Here is a 14,658-nt window from a genome sequence, read left to right as displayed (position 1 = left end):
AACAGCCAGATGTTGTCTATGTAAAGTTTACTTTGTAAACTCTTCAGAAAATAGCTAAAGGGTGACAGACACAAAAGAAATGGTCTATTCAGAAAAAATCATCTTCGAAAGGGCAGGAAAGTTTCATGACATTTTTATTCACCTTTGCCTCATGCTTTCCCAGCAGAGTGTAGGTCATGGTTTGAGCAGGTGACAGGACAGTCTCCAGGACCTCTCCCCCCTTGAACCAGGGGACACAGAGAAGAAAAATGTGGCTCTTCCAAATGATAAGGTAAATTAACAGATACATCCCAGAGGAAGCCCAGGCATTAAACTTACTAGACAAAGACCTTAAAACAATCGTCTTAAGCTTGCTCAAAGAGCTAAGGGGAAATAAGGACATAGAACTAAAGGAAGTTGGGAAAATAGATGAAAAAAATTAGAATATCAACAAAGAGACAGAAATTATAATATGAAACTGAACAAAAATTTTAGAGTTGCAAAATAACAATAACTGAAATGGCAACTCTATAAGAGGGTTACAGCAGCAGATTTGAGCAGACTGAAGAAAGATTCAGGACACCTGAGGATGGGAAATTGAAATTAACAAATGTGAGCATCAGTAAGAAAAAGGAAAGAAGGAAAGTGGACAGACCTGTCTTCATCTGTTCAAGTTGCTATAAAAAATACCAAAAAACTGGTACTTGTGTAATGAGACTTTTGTTTAAGCACCAGATCATTCTCCAACATAGTTAAAATCTGCAATTATCTCAAAATAAAAACCTAAGAAGTATATATTCCTACCATGTGATCCAACCATTTCACTACTTGATATTTACTCCAAGTAAATGGAAACATATGATTATACAAAGACTTGCACATGAATATCTATAGAACCTTCATTTGAATTCTTTAAAAATATCTAAAAACAGAAATCAACCAGCTGCACCAAATTACCTGATAGATTGGAAATTCAATTGGAAAGGAAATTATAGAGAGAAAAAAATAACAAGACAGGTCTGCTTCTTATAATGTTAATTGAGTCCAATTGAATCTTGTCTTTGATTAATTCCCTTAACATTGAGATCCATAGATAAATAAGTCATACTCCAAGGCAGGATTGTTCATGTTTATTAATTTAGCCATTGAACAAATGGTTACCAAGTACTTGCTACATGCCATGCACAGTTGTGAAGGTTGAACATTCAGTAGTGAACAACATAAACAAAAATTGATGTTCATATGAAACCTCTAGGATGCTTCTCATATGAAACAGTGGCCTGAGGAAAGATTTCCCTTTGTTCTCTCCCGGACGTCACACAGAAGCAAAAGTTGCAGTGTAATAATAATCCGTTAACTCCATTTTCAGCTAAACTACGCAGCTTTAAAATTTGAAATTAAAGTCTATGTAAGACTTGCCAAAACCACTAAGGATGATAAAAAGCCAGAAATGTACAAATCAGTGAAGAGTGAAAGAATCTGCCACCCCCAAATATGCCATTTTGGCATCAAGATTATTTGAGCTAAAGATACTTAAAAACCAGCAGGCACAAGGAGAACAGTCTGACCTCCCATTTTCTTCCCGAAAGCAGAGATCAAACTCCCATGTGAAAGATGTTCTCCCTGTTCCAGTAGGAAGGGAACATTCTTATCACTGGAGACATGGAGTGGAGTCTAAAGAATTCTGGACAGAGACCTTGTTAAAGTAACTCATCTTCCTTTAGCCTCCTCACTATGCGCTGACTTTTCCTCAATTGCTTCTCCTTGTTCAACCTAGTATAAAAAAGCATTTTAGTTGTGTCACATTTTGGGGTCTTTATTTCCCTACAATGGTTCTTTTGTCTCATAAAACTAATACGAAATAGATCTGTATGCTTTTCTCCTGTTAATCTATGTCAAATTAATTCTCAGACCCAGTCAAAGAGCCTAAGAGGGTAGAGACAAAATTGTGCTTTCCCTGCAGCAGCAAGCCGCAGCGAAGTATGAGAAGAAATAAGAACAAATCATGTTTAGGCAGCAGATCTCCAAAAACTCTAAAAAGAACAGCCTTCCTGCAACTGAGGGGTTACCTCACAATACCAAATATACATGACTTGGGAAAATCAGGTAGAGATATAGAGAGAGGAGGTTACACGAGGAACACGTGTAATACAAACAAATACAGAATCGCAAATACAGAATTCCTAAATTCTTTTGGAGAAGAAAAGAAAGGACAAGAAGAAGAAAAGATGTTACCTAAAAATAAATAACCGAATGTATAATTTGAAAGTATAATCATGAAGGCAACTACTAAAATAAAAATACAAATCCTCTTAAACACAGAATGTCATGCACAAAACATTGACAAATATATCTCCATGTGAAAAAGTAAAAATTAAAATGTAAACAGAAATATCAAATGATAGAACATTGTTATCAGATCACTAAATACAAATGCACTATTAAAAATGACTTTTGTTTGACTAAACATGTAAAGTTCAACTCTATATTCTATATGACATATTGAAATAAAACAATTTCAGAAAAAATATTATAAAGTACTAAAACAATCCAGAAAGCAAAAAAAAAAAAAAAAAAAGTACATAGTCTTACCTGAATATATAAATTAAAGCAAAGCAAAAGCTGTCATCTTAAAAACAGAAAGGTAGGATTTGGGAGACCCACTTTAAATACATTTAAAACATATATATGCAAAAGGTTTCAAATCACAATGGTAACATAATTATGTAAGCAACAAATAAAACTGCAGTTTTTATAAAGTAGAATTATAAAAATTAAAAAGAAATTGAAGGAAACATATTCAATAGAAGATATTAATGTAACATATTGTTCACAGACAAAAATAAACACCAAAGACATTTTTAGCTGCTATCTTAATACTTAAACATAAAATATACATGTTATATTATGCAAACAGGGACTATTCTTTTTTAAAAGTCCACAGGATACTTCAAAAGTCATACACGTATAATGGCCCATCTTAGTCCATTAGTTAGTCCATTAGTTAGTCTGCTCTAACAAAATACCAGACTGGGTAGCTTATAAAAATCACATATTTATTTCTCACAGCTTTGTAGGCTAAGAAGTCCAAGATCACGGTTCCAGCATGCTTAAATGAGGGCCCTCTTCCTGGTTTGTAGCTGACCCCTTCTCACTGCGCCCGACACAGTGGAAGGACCTCCCTGGAGGCTCTTCTATAAGGATCTAATCCCATTCATGACGGCTACACACCTCTGAAAGGTCCCACCTCCTAATATTCCCAGCTTTGGCGTTGGGATCTCAACATGGCTTTTTGCAGGGCATGAACATTAAACCATAGCAGCACAAAAATTAAATCTCATTAGTGTTGGTGAGGATGTGGAGAAAGGAGAACTCCTTTATACTCTTGGTGGGAAAGCAAACTGATGCAACCATTCTGGAAAACAGTATGAAGGGTCCTCAAATAGTTAAAAATAGAACTACCTTATGACTCAGCAATTGCACCTATAGGTATTTACCAAAAGAATACAAAAATATTATAGCAGCATTATCGACAATAGTGAAATTATGGAAACAGCCCAAATGTCCATGGACTGATCAATAGATAAAGAAGATTGCATATATTTATATATATAATGGAATATTACTCAGCCATAAAAAAGAATGAAATCTTGCCATTTGCAATGATGTGGATGGAGCTAGATTATCACGCCAAGTGAAATAAGTCAGTCAGAGAAAGACACAGGCCATACGATTTCAATCATGTGGAGTTTAAGAAACAAAATAAATGATCAGAAGGGAAAAAGGAGACAAACAAACTAAGAAACAGACTCTTCACTATAGAGAACACACTGATGGTCACCAGAGGGGAGGTGGGTGGGGGATGGGTGAACAGGCATTGGGATTAAGGAGCACTTGTCACGATGAGCACTGAGTGTTGGAAGTGTTGAATCACTACGTTGTACACCTGAAACTAATATGACTCTGTATGTTAACTAACTGGAATTTAAATGAAAACTAAAAATAAATAAATAAATGTCAAATTCTGATGCAGCAGGACAAAAAATAAAAATTAAAGTATTTTAAATAGAATAGAAATAAAAATGCAAGTATAAAAACAGAATCAGCAAAAGAAAAAACTTCTTTACGTAAAATAATCATAACTCAAAAAGAATTAATAACTATTTTCCAGAAAAAATCTAGAAACATTATAAATAACATCATTGCATATATAATACAGTACTCTATAGCTAAAACAGTGCTTGGAAGAAAACTTATTTACCAAATAATAAAATGACTTAAGCATACCAATAAAAAAGTTGGAAAATGAGCCATAAAGTGAATAAAATAAATCAGAAAGATTCAATAAAGGAAACACCAGAAAAAAAAGTTTAAAAATATAAGTAATAAATATTTATTTTAAAGTTTTAAAATAATGCAATATATAAAGCAAATCTAAAACTGAGAATAAAATGTAAACTGTCAAATAACAAATAACAGTCATATAATACATAAACAGAGTGTTAAATTGGTACACTTGGCTTATTGTAATGCAAACATATTTTAAAACCCAGGTACAGCAGTCATCTTCTATGAAAAAATAATTTGCTAAAAAAAAAGAGAAAATCTGAAGTTCCAGAAGCAGAATATATATAAACTTATGATACAATTCAACCAATATTCTATGTCTTTTATGACATTGACATGCCAAAAGTAAGTTTCTCACTGTGACACAAAATTCCAGAATTCATGAAAGAAAATGTTGACCACACTGAAATAAACAACATTAAGAAAATAACAATAACCACAACCAAAAAAAAAAAAAAAGGACTTTTTCTGTGTGTGTGTAAGACACCATTGGCAACGTTAAGATACAGATGACAAATGTGGGGGGAGGTTAGGTTCAGGGGTATCACAAAGGGCTACTCTTAACATTTCACGAGTTCCAGGGAACCATTAGGAAGACAGATGTGCCAAAAGAAAATCAAGCAAAAGACATTTTTTAAGAAAAGTTCACAAAAGGGAAATTTCACAATATTTAAACACGAAATGATATTGACTCTTTTACATAGTAAGAGAAATACCTATTAAACTTACAAAGACATAATTTTCACTTATGTAAATCAAAGGGTAAAATTTAAATATTTGATAATACTCTCGGTTGGCAAATTATAGGCAACAAATGTTCTCATACTTTGCTTGTAGAAATAAAATTTGGTATAATACCTATAGAGAGGGAGGGGATCACAACTATAGGTTAATTTAATCTTTAGCCTAATAATCCCACACCTAGGAACTGACTGCATAAATTCATTAACACAAGAAAAATGACATTTTATACACGGTCACTTTTTGGAACGTTGTTCTAATGGCAAAAATTGAAAATAAAAAAAGGGGGCAGGCTGCTGAAGGACGTGTGGTGAAGACAGATTGCTCTTTTCTAAAGGGATTACCTGCTGCATAAAAACGAATCAGTGATAGGAAAACAAATGTCTGCAAGAGCGATGGCCATCTATTCTGGAGTATGTCCTTGAGTGGGGAGCTGGCGTGTTACCCTGCACTTGAGTGGCCTGGAGAGGTGGGTCTTAGGAGCCTAACGAATGCATCCAAAGGAACAGAAGGGCCCTGTGGGGACCAGTGATGGGGAACCTGGAACTTCTCCTCTAATTACTTCTGCTCTCTTCGTGTAAAAAAAGTGGTTAGCCTCTAAAAGGGAAGAAGGAACTTATCCTTATGATTTTGCTTTTTTCCATATGGATTTATGGAAAATATACTTAAATTTTAATACAAGAAAAGTATAAAGGTTTTCAAGGCAAGAATTACATTGTTAAATAAAGTCAGGGATGGTTAGATAATTGATTTTTTTAACCAATAATCAGAATTTATCTACATCAACTCTTGTACATGCCCTCTTCCTCATTTTCAAGTAAGTGCAACCCACCAACCAGTATAATTCTATCTGAATTAATTGCCCAACACTCATGTTTAGCACTTTTTAAAAAAAGATTTTATTTATTTATTTGAGAGACAGAGAGAGAGCATGGTGGGGGGGGGCAGAGGGTGCAGAGGGAGAAGGAGAAGCACGCTCCTGATGAGAAGGGAGCCCATGCTCCTTTCCAGAACCCTGGGATCATGACCTCAGACAAAGGCAGACACTTAACCCACTGAGCCACCCAGGCAACACTTGTTTAGCTTTTACATTTAAAATAATAAGACTAAAAAATATTCAAATTATCTTTACGAGGTTGTCAGTGTGCTGTGTTCTATTCTTCTAACCACATTGCAGCTTCTTGCTAGCAGGCAGTCACATATGTGAGCCCCTCTCCTGTCTCCCCTCTGCCATCCTGGCTTTTTCTTCCTCCTCTCTGTTAAATATTTCTTTTCCTTTTTTTTTTTAATAATAATTTTTTATTATGTTATGTTAGTCACCATACAGTACATCCCTAGTTTTTGATGTAAAGTTCCATGATTCATTACTTGCATATAACACCCAGTGCACCATGCAATACATGCCCTCCTTACTACCCATCACCGGCCTATCCCATTCCCCTACCCCCCTCCCCTCTGAAGCCCTCAGTTTGTTTCCCAGAGTCCATAGTCTCTCATGGTTCATTCCCCCCTCTGTTTACCCGCCCTTCCTTCTTCCCTTTCTTCTCCTACTGATCTTCCTACTTCTTATGTTCCATAAATGAGTGAAACCATATGATAGTTGTCTTTCTCTGCTTGGCTTATTTCGCTTAGCATTATCTCCTCCAATCCCATCAGTGTTGCTGCAAATGTTGTAAAATCGTCCTTTTTGATGGCTGTGTAATATTCCATTGTTTATATGGACCAAATCTTCTTTATCCAGTCATCTGTTGGAGGGCATCTCGGCTCCTTCCACAATTTAGCTATTGTGGACAATGCTGCTATGAACATTGGGGTGCATATGACCCTTCTTTTCACTACATCTGTATCTTTGGGGTAAATACCCAGTAGTGCAATGGCTGGATCATAGGGTAGCTCCATTTTTAACTTTTTAAGGGACCTCCACACAGTTTTCCAAAGTGGCTGTACCAACTTGGATTCCCACCAACAATGTAAGAGGGATCCCCTTTCTCCACATCCTCTCCAACATTTGTTGTTTCCTGCCTTGTCAATTTTTGCCATTCTAACTGGTGTAAGGTGGTATCTCAATGGTTTTGATTTGAATTTCCCTGATGGCTAATGAGTTTGAACATTTTTTCATGTGTCTGTTAGCCATTTGTATGTCTTCATTGGAAAAGTGTCTGTTCATATCTTTTGCCCATTTTTTTGATTAGTTCTTTGTAGATCTTGGATACTAATCTTTTATCTGTAGTGTCATTTGCAAATATCTTCTCCCATTCCGTGAGCTGCCTCTTAGTTTTTTTTGACGGTTTCCTTGGCTGTGCAGAAACTTTTTATCTTGATGAAGTCCCACAAGTTCATTTTTTCTTTTGTTTCTCTTGCCTTTGGAGATGTGTCATGAAAAAGGTTGCTGTGGCTGATGTCAAAGAGGTTGCAGCCTATGTTCTCCTCTAGGATTTTGATGGATTCCTGTCTCACCAATATTGAGGTCTTTCATCCATTTGGAATCTTTGAACAAACACATTCTTCTCCGGCCAAGTAAGACCCTTAGCCAAGAACCATATCTCAACAGTCATATTTCACAAAAAAAAAAAAAAAAAAAAAAAAAAAACCAGACAAGAACTCTGCACCTTATTCAATAATTCTTAGGACAAGATGTTTTGAATATCTTAACGAAGCATTGTCCTTCCTTCAGGAACATGTTGATCAGCCATGTGGCTTGTGTGGACTGCAGAAAGAGGGCAGACAGCATCAGTGTAAACATGATGAAGGAGAAGCTGAAAAGAAAAGACATAGAAAAATTCATTTCAGTTAAAGTTTAACCAACGTGGGGCTCCTGGGGGGCTCAGTCAGTTGAGAATCTGACTTTGGTTCAGATCATGATCCCAGGGTCCAGAGATCAAGTCCCATGTCAGGCTCCCTGCTCAGCAGAGAGTATGCTTCTCCTTCTCCCTCTGCAGCTCTCCCTCCTTGTGCTCTCTCCCTCCCTCTCTCCCTCAAATAAATAATAAATAAAAATCTTTTAAAAAAATAAATAAAATAAAGTTTAACCAACCTGGCTGAAGTTCTGAGTCAGGGAAAAGTTAAAGCTCCAGGTAGAAAATAATTTGATCTGAGCATGACACTTGTTATTTATGTATTTTTACCTGATACTGAAATTAAATGTGAGAATTTCCTAGAAGAAAAAATCCAACTGAGAATATTGGCTATTTTTATAAGCCTTGTACCATCATTTTGGGTTCAAAATTTAGGTTATATTATCTTGGTCCCTCTAAGTAATAGTTAAAATGCTCTATGTTTTAGAATACCAAATAATTGAAAATAGCATTTTAATTTAGTAATACTTAAAAGCAATCAATGTCTTTAAGATTTATATAAATGCAATGTAGATTTCATTTTTTCTATTTTGTGTAGTTCTGTTGAGTTCCTATAGGAATAAACACATTTCAACTTTGCCCATTTTTTTTTTCATTCTCAAATATCAGTGTGGTTTATTTCTACATATAAAATGCCTCTCTAAACATTTAGCCCACTGTGAAAATGTTTATCTTACTCTTCATAGTATTTTTAACAATGTCACACATTCTCTATGTTATTTAACCATCAAGAAGTTATGCATTTAAGTGCTGTCTCCATGAAGTCAAGAATTGTTATGGCTTGATTTAGTTTTTCTGCCTCCATAGTGGACCCAGAATCTTGCCTTACGCTTCTTTGCCATCCCAACTACCTTGTATTTGTTTTATCGCAGACCATAATCACTTGGCACTGCTTCTTGTTCTCTTCCAGTATTATACTAACAAAAATTTTAAAAGTGAAAGGTTTTAAATGGTGACCCAAGAACATACTTTTGGACTTGCCATGTCTGCTTATATGAAGAATAGACATGCTTTGTGTCAAGAGATAGGATCAACACACGCTGTATATGTCGGGTGGGAGGAGCACATACCCTGTTCACTTGATCTTGCAGAAATCTCTTAGATGCTTTCCAGAGAGTAAGATCAGTGTCCATTTAATCCACATAGAAGTAGCAATAGTTTGTATTCATAAGATGTCTCCTGATCCCAGCATCTCTTCCCACGGACACATCCAAAGTTTTATGAAACAGATCTATTTTTACCAGGAGGGGAGCAGAGGCATATGGAAGCGTGGACACCTGGAGGAACCCCACTGAATTCATCTGGATGGTCCGGGCATTCATCCAGTTTAGGAAGATTTCTTACTAATCCAGTCTGTGTTTGGTTGCATGAGAGCAATGAGATAAATTCTCAGAACGAACATAGGATAGTAGGTAGATGTCTTCAAAGTGATCACAGAGAATACAAGAGAGACTAGAGACAGCAAGACCAAGAAATTGGGAAGTTGAGCACTGAGCTGTGGGGCTTGCTACGGACAGTGCATAAAACGATCACAGATTTAGTCAGCTGAGTTTGAATTTCTCATAGTCACTTACTCTTTACTCTTGAGCAAGTATCTTAACCCGTCTCTGAATCACTTTCCTCACCTACAAATGAGGAAATCAGAAATACTAGTTTTGAGTTGTTAGTAATTTGTTTGGTAAAAAGTTTAGCAAGGTTGGCGGAGGGGATACAAACATATTTCTTTGCTTTTTAATTCCAGATTACTCTTTGTGTCTGAAGTAAAAGTGATCACACAGAGTCCTTCACATCGATAAACTTTCCATTACACAAAAACAATATTGACAAAAACTATAGACAGATATATGGGTCAACAAGAATGCCAGCTCTCCGAGAAGAGGAATTCTAGCTCATGCTATAACCCCAGCGCTTGAAGCACTAACAGGCACGTAGTAGGGGCTCTATAAATATTTATGGCATGAATAAAAGAATTTGCTTTTGTGAAAGATCCACCAATTTGTTTTTGGCATGCATCTGTGCTGGAGCAAAGAGCTTTCAGAGACAAATTAAGCACATGCTTAAATTTGGCATTAAGGACTCTGCCAAGACAGGGACTGACTGAGTCCTCAGGAATGACAGAGTGGAGGGTTGTAGAGATTATGTGCCACAGAAATAACTTGCATCTACATCCCTGAAGAGACTCAGGCCAGCTGTCAGTCTTGGCTGCAGCAAGAAATACCAACACTTTCTTTCTACATCACAGCTCTGGCAACCACACCTCTCTCTCTCTCTCTCTCTCTCTCTCTGTTTGTCTGCCTCTCTGTCTCTCTGTCTCTTCTCTTTTCCCTTGGCCTTCCCCTACTTACCTCGCTTTCCTTCCCCTCCCACCCTCCCTCCCTCCTTCCTTTTTTTCCTTCTCAACTCTCTAAATGAAAATAAAATATGAGACACCTAGTTGAGAAACATGTATAGCTGATATTATCAACCGAGGGACTAGAAGAGACTACATATAGTACAGATAGTTGGTGCCTCGTTAAGTACTTCAGAAAACTGAAAGATGAATGCCAAGCAAAGTAGGAAGGCGAGTCCCTATCTTGGAACACTGTCTAGTATTTCCAATGACCTCCTGACACAGAGGGAGAAGGGTGGGACAAATCAGCTTCCTGTTAACCCTTTAGGCTACCTGACAGAGGAAGTGGAAGTGCTATCACATCGATTTCAGGGTGACATTTTAATACCCAGTTCTCTGGCAGGAAGTCAACAAATGGGCTCAGGAATTCTGTCTTATTGACAATTGTAAGCAGTTTATTTGATGCAGCTTTCATAATTTTGATATTGGCAACTACAGAGTCTTGGGACTGCCAGTTAGCCTTCTTCAAATCTTCCCTACCTCACACATAGATCACATTGTGGAAATTCAAAATAAATCCTATTTTCCAGAGTTATAAGTTGTGGAGACCATGAGGGTGTGGCTGCCACAGTTGCTTTTGTGTTAGTGAAAATGGCACAAAAGAGGGAAAAAACAAAAAGCAAGCAAACAAACAAAACAAACCTAACCCTAAACATCCTCCTGGGAGGAGGGTTTCTGCATGTAGCAATAAAATCCATACGAGTTGTCCTACCAGGCTTATTCTTGACAACCCAATTCCTACCCTACAGCATAAGCCTTCCTAACCACGGCGGGGGGGGGGGGGGGAAGTAATGACACAAATAAATACATAAAGAGAACCGATTCCTATGCAGGCTGAATTCTGAGTGGGCTCACTGTTAGACGTCAGAACAGAGCTTAAGCAAACATGCTTTAATTGTGGTTTTCTGAGAATCCATAAGGAAGCGTGTTCTCACCTACTGTTTTAATAAGAAAAAAATGTACAACATTGTGTGCTTATCTGATGGTTTCATTTCTACTAAATTGTTATAATAAATGAAAAATAGAAAATGTAATAAAGATTATTCTAAATGTATTACATAAGTTTTAAGTTTCTTCATTTAATGCACATCCATGATTTCTGATGTAAAAAGGTTTCCATGCAATACATACTTTTTAAAAGTATTTCAAAATGATCATTCCTCACATCTTACAAGTATGTATGTGTGTATATATGATCTATCATCTATCTATCTATCAATCTGTCATGGCACTTAATTTGAAATACAGGTATTGTGGTCAAATTTTTTTTTTTTTTTTGTGGCCAAATATTTTTGACCCAACATTTTGAATAGGAAGTTGAACGCAGAACATCTTCTGATTTCATGCCTAACAATTTACCCCTAAATCAAAATCCAGCAAAATAGATTTAACAGTTTTTGTACTTTCCTCTTTAAAACTCTTTAAAATTCAATGGTATGCTTTGCTTTAATGTGTCCCAGCAATTTGATAGCTGGATTTCATAGACTTTTAATTGTCCATCAGTTAATGCAAACCCTCTCATGCCTCAACATCACATGCAGGTTTGATTTGTTCGATATAATCACATTAATATTAGAAGAATATTACAACTTCAAGATACCTTTTACTTACAAAAAGGCTAATTAGTTTGAGCTAGAGAATAAATAATTGATTATGTGGATAATGAAGCAAATATCTAAAGATAAAAACCAGCATGTAATTGACATTTCCTGTTGGCAGACTCACTAAAGATTGACAAGAACTGAAACTTTTCTTCTGAGTATGTTATATATATTTTTTCGTAGTGTGATGATCTTTTTTCAAAGAAATTGTTGAAGAATTTTTTGTTGTTCGTAATTATGGATTTTGAGAGGTTTTTCCTAAGTATTGTGATTAAGTTAATTTGTCTACATGACTAGACTAAATTGTGCAGTCTGTTGAAAGACTTAGCTCTAGGGCCCAGATGTGAAACATCATTTAGACAGGAACTAATGAAATTATCCTTATCTGAATGCCTTCAAGGAGATAAGGAAGTAAATGTCAATTCTGCTATTTCTATAAGGCAACAAGTCACAGTACTCAACACATAATCAAAAGAAACATTTAAAATCATCTCTGTAGTCTAATTAAAAGTTCAATTAAGGAAACTATAATGATCTTCACTGATGAACTTTTACAAAAGACACATTTTAATAGATAAATTTTACTCTGAAAAAAATTAAAATAAAGCATTACAATTTCAGTAGAAGTCCATTTGCCATTGAAATGCTTTTGACAGCAGTTTTTATTTTACTGCATTTTCCAAAAAAGCAAAATAAGGATCTACGGAGCTTAGAGCAAGCTGTGAGAATTCTTTGGAGGAAAGCTGTGTGCTGATTTATTTTGTAGAACCAAAATCCACCTTCTGTTTATCTGTACTGTGTCCTAGAAGACAGTGGTTTAGAGATGTATGGATGTCCTGGTCACTGTGTCAGTATATTAGCTAAAAACAAAAATAGGAAGAAAGGAAGGAAGGAAGGAAGGAAGAAAGGAAGGAAGGAAGGAAGGAAGGAAGGAAGGAAGGAAGGAAGAAAGAAAGAAAGAAAGAAAGAAAGAAAGAAAGAAAGAAAGAAAGAAAGAAAGAAAGAGAGAAAAAGAAAGGAAAGAGGGAAGGAAGGGAGGGAGGGAGGGAAAAAGATTCCTCTGTAGCAGGCTTTACAAACAACATGTTTCCATATCTCATGCTCTCACCGTGTTACCGGATTTTCACATTATTACTAAAAGTTATAGAAGACAGCTCTTATTGTTCTTAATATGTAAATGCAACAGCCACTACCAAACCATCAACAGCAAACACTGCAGCTCAGGGATGATAAGTGGTGTTGACCTAAAAGGTCAAAAAGACAGTTCTTTTATTAGCAAAATGGGTTTGTTTGGGAATAGCCGAGGGACTACAATTTGGGACAGGCAAGCTTTGGCAATCCATGGGAAAGTCCAGAGATCAAAGGAGAAGAACATTCTTTTATACAGAAAAGGCAGAAGTTGGGAGGAATTGCTTTGAACAAAGATCCTTTGGAAGAAAGCCAGAGTTCAAGGTAGTGACGGTTTCTCATTGGCCTGACTGCAGTATTTTCTTGTTGGCTAAGCCTGCTGCTGGGTAAGGAGAAATCTTCCTTCCTCTTGCGGGGGTAGTAAAGTAGGCCACTCCCTGTTGGGAATGTAAGGTAAGTGTCTTCCTATTGGGTCTGCAATTGACCATGGATGGTAGACAGGAGAGCTCTTCCTTTTGCCTCCTGACTCCATTCTGAAGGAGGTTTCCTTTATTCAGTGTCACAGTGATTTGAACTAAGTCACAAAGTAAATCATCAACAAAGATGATAAGGATCGGACTCTCCCATTGACTTATATGGGCTGTGTTCTTTTCACTACATAAACGGACTTCAATGCAAAGAGTCAGAAGTTGGTTTTCTAAGTGTTTCTTGAAGTGTTGAGAGTTATTTAGGAAACTCCATTAGCTGGCGACTGAAAGAACAGCTAAATCCACAGATAGCGTAATTTTCCCAGTGACTTTCTTGCCTTTGAAGCATCCTGAAATTATACATCTCTCCTAAAGGGATATGTGAATTTTTGAAAAATATTATATTTATTTACTTCCTGAGAGCAAGTGAGAGAGAGAGAGAGAGATAGCATGAGCAGGGGGAAGAGCAGAGGGAGAGGGAGAAGCAGACTGCCCGCTAAGCAGGGAGCTGGACATGGGGCTCAATCCCAGGACTCTGAGATCATGACCTGAGCCAAAGGTAGATGCTTAACTGACTGAGCCACCCAGATGCCCCACGGGCATGTGAATTTTCATGGGATCATAGGTCCCACTGAAAGAGGTGAGAAATCAATGGAAAGGTTTTGGGGGCCATAAGTGCCCCTCGTTCCAGTGACTTAGTATACTCATGAAGAAGAGCCCCAAAGTAGAAGGAAGATATTATCAGGATAGTAACATAACTGTAGAGGAATTTACAATTTACAAAACTAGGTCACCTCTATCATCACATTTGATGGTCAAGACAAACTAGGTGGTAGATACTATTACTCTTGGTTTACAGATGAGAATCTTGAGCTCAGATAAATACAATTAATTCCCCCAAGGTCAGAGATCTACAGTGGGACAAGCCGCAATTCCAATTCAAACCTACTGGCCCCCCTAGACTGCTGCATCAACTGTTGCATACAGCTGCTGGGTATGGGTAAGCAGTTCCAAGAGTGTAACATGAACACACGTGTGCAGTGCTCATTTGCACCCACATTTGAAAATGACTCACCATCATTTGAATTTCACCACTTCACAAAAAGCTGGGCTTTGCTTCCTTTATTAGCATTAGACAAACTTGCTTCCCT

The sequence above is a fragment of the Ursus arctos genome, unplaced genomic scaffold (genome assembly GCF_023065955.2).
Source record: "Ursus arctos isolate Adak ecotype North America unplaced genomic scaffold, UrsArc2.0 scaffold_3, whole genome shotgun sequence".
In the NCBI taxonomy this organism is placed as follows: Eukaryota; Metazoa; Chordata; class Mammalia; order Carnivora; family Ursidae; genus Ursus; species Ursus arctos.
Note: the sequence above shows the minus strand (reverse complement) of the source record.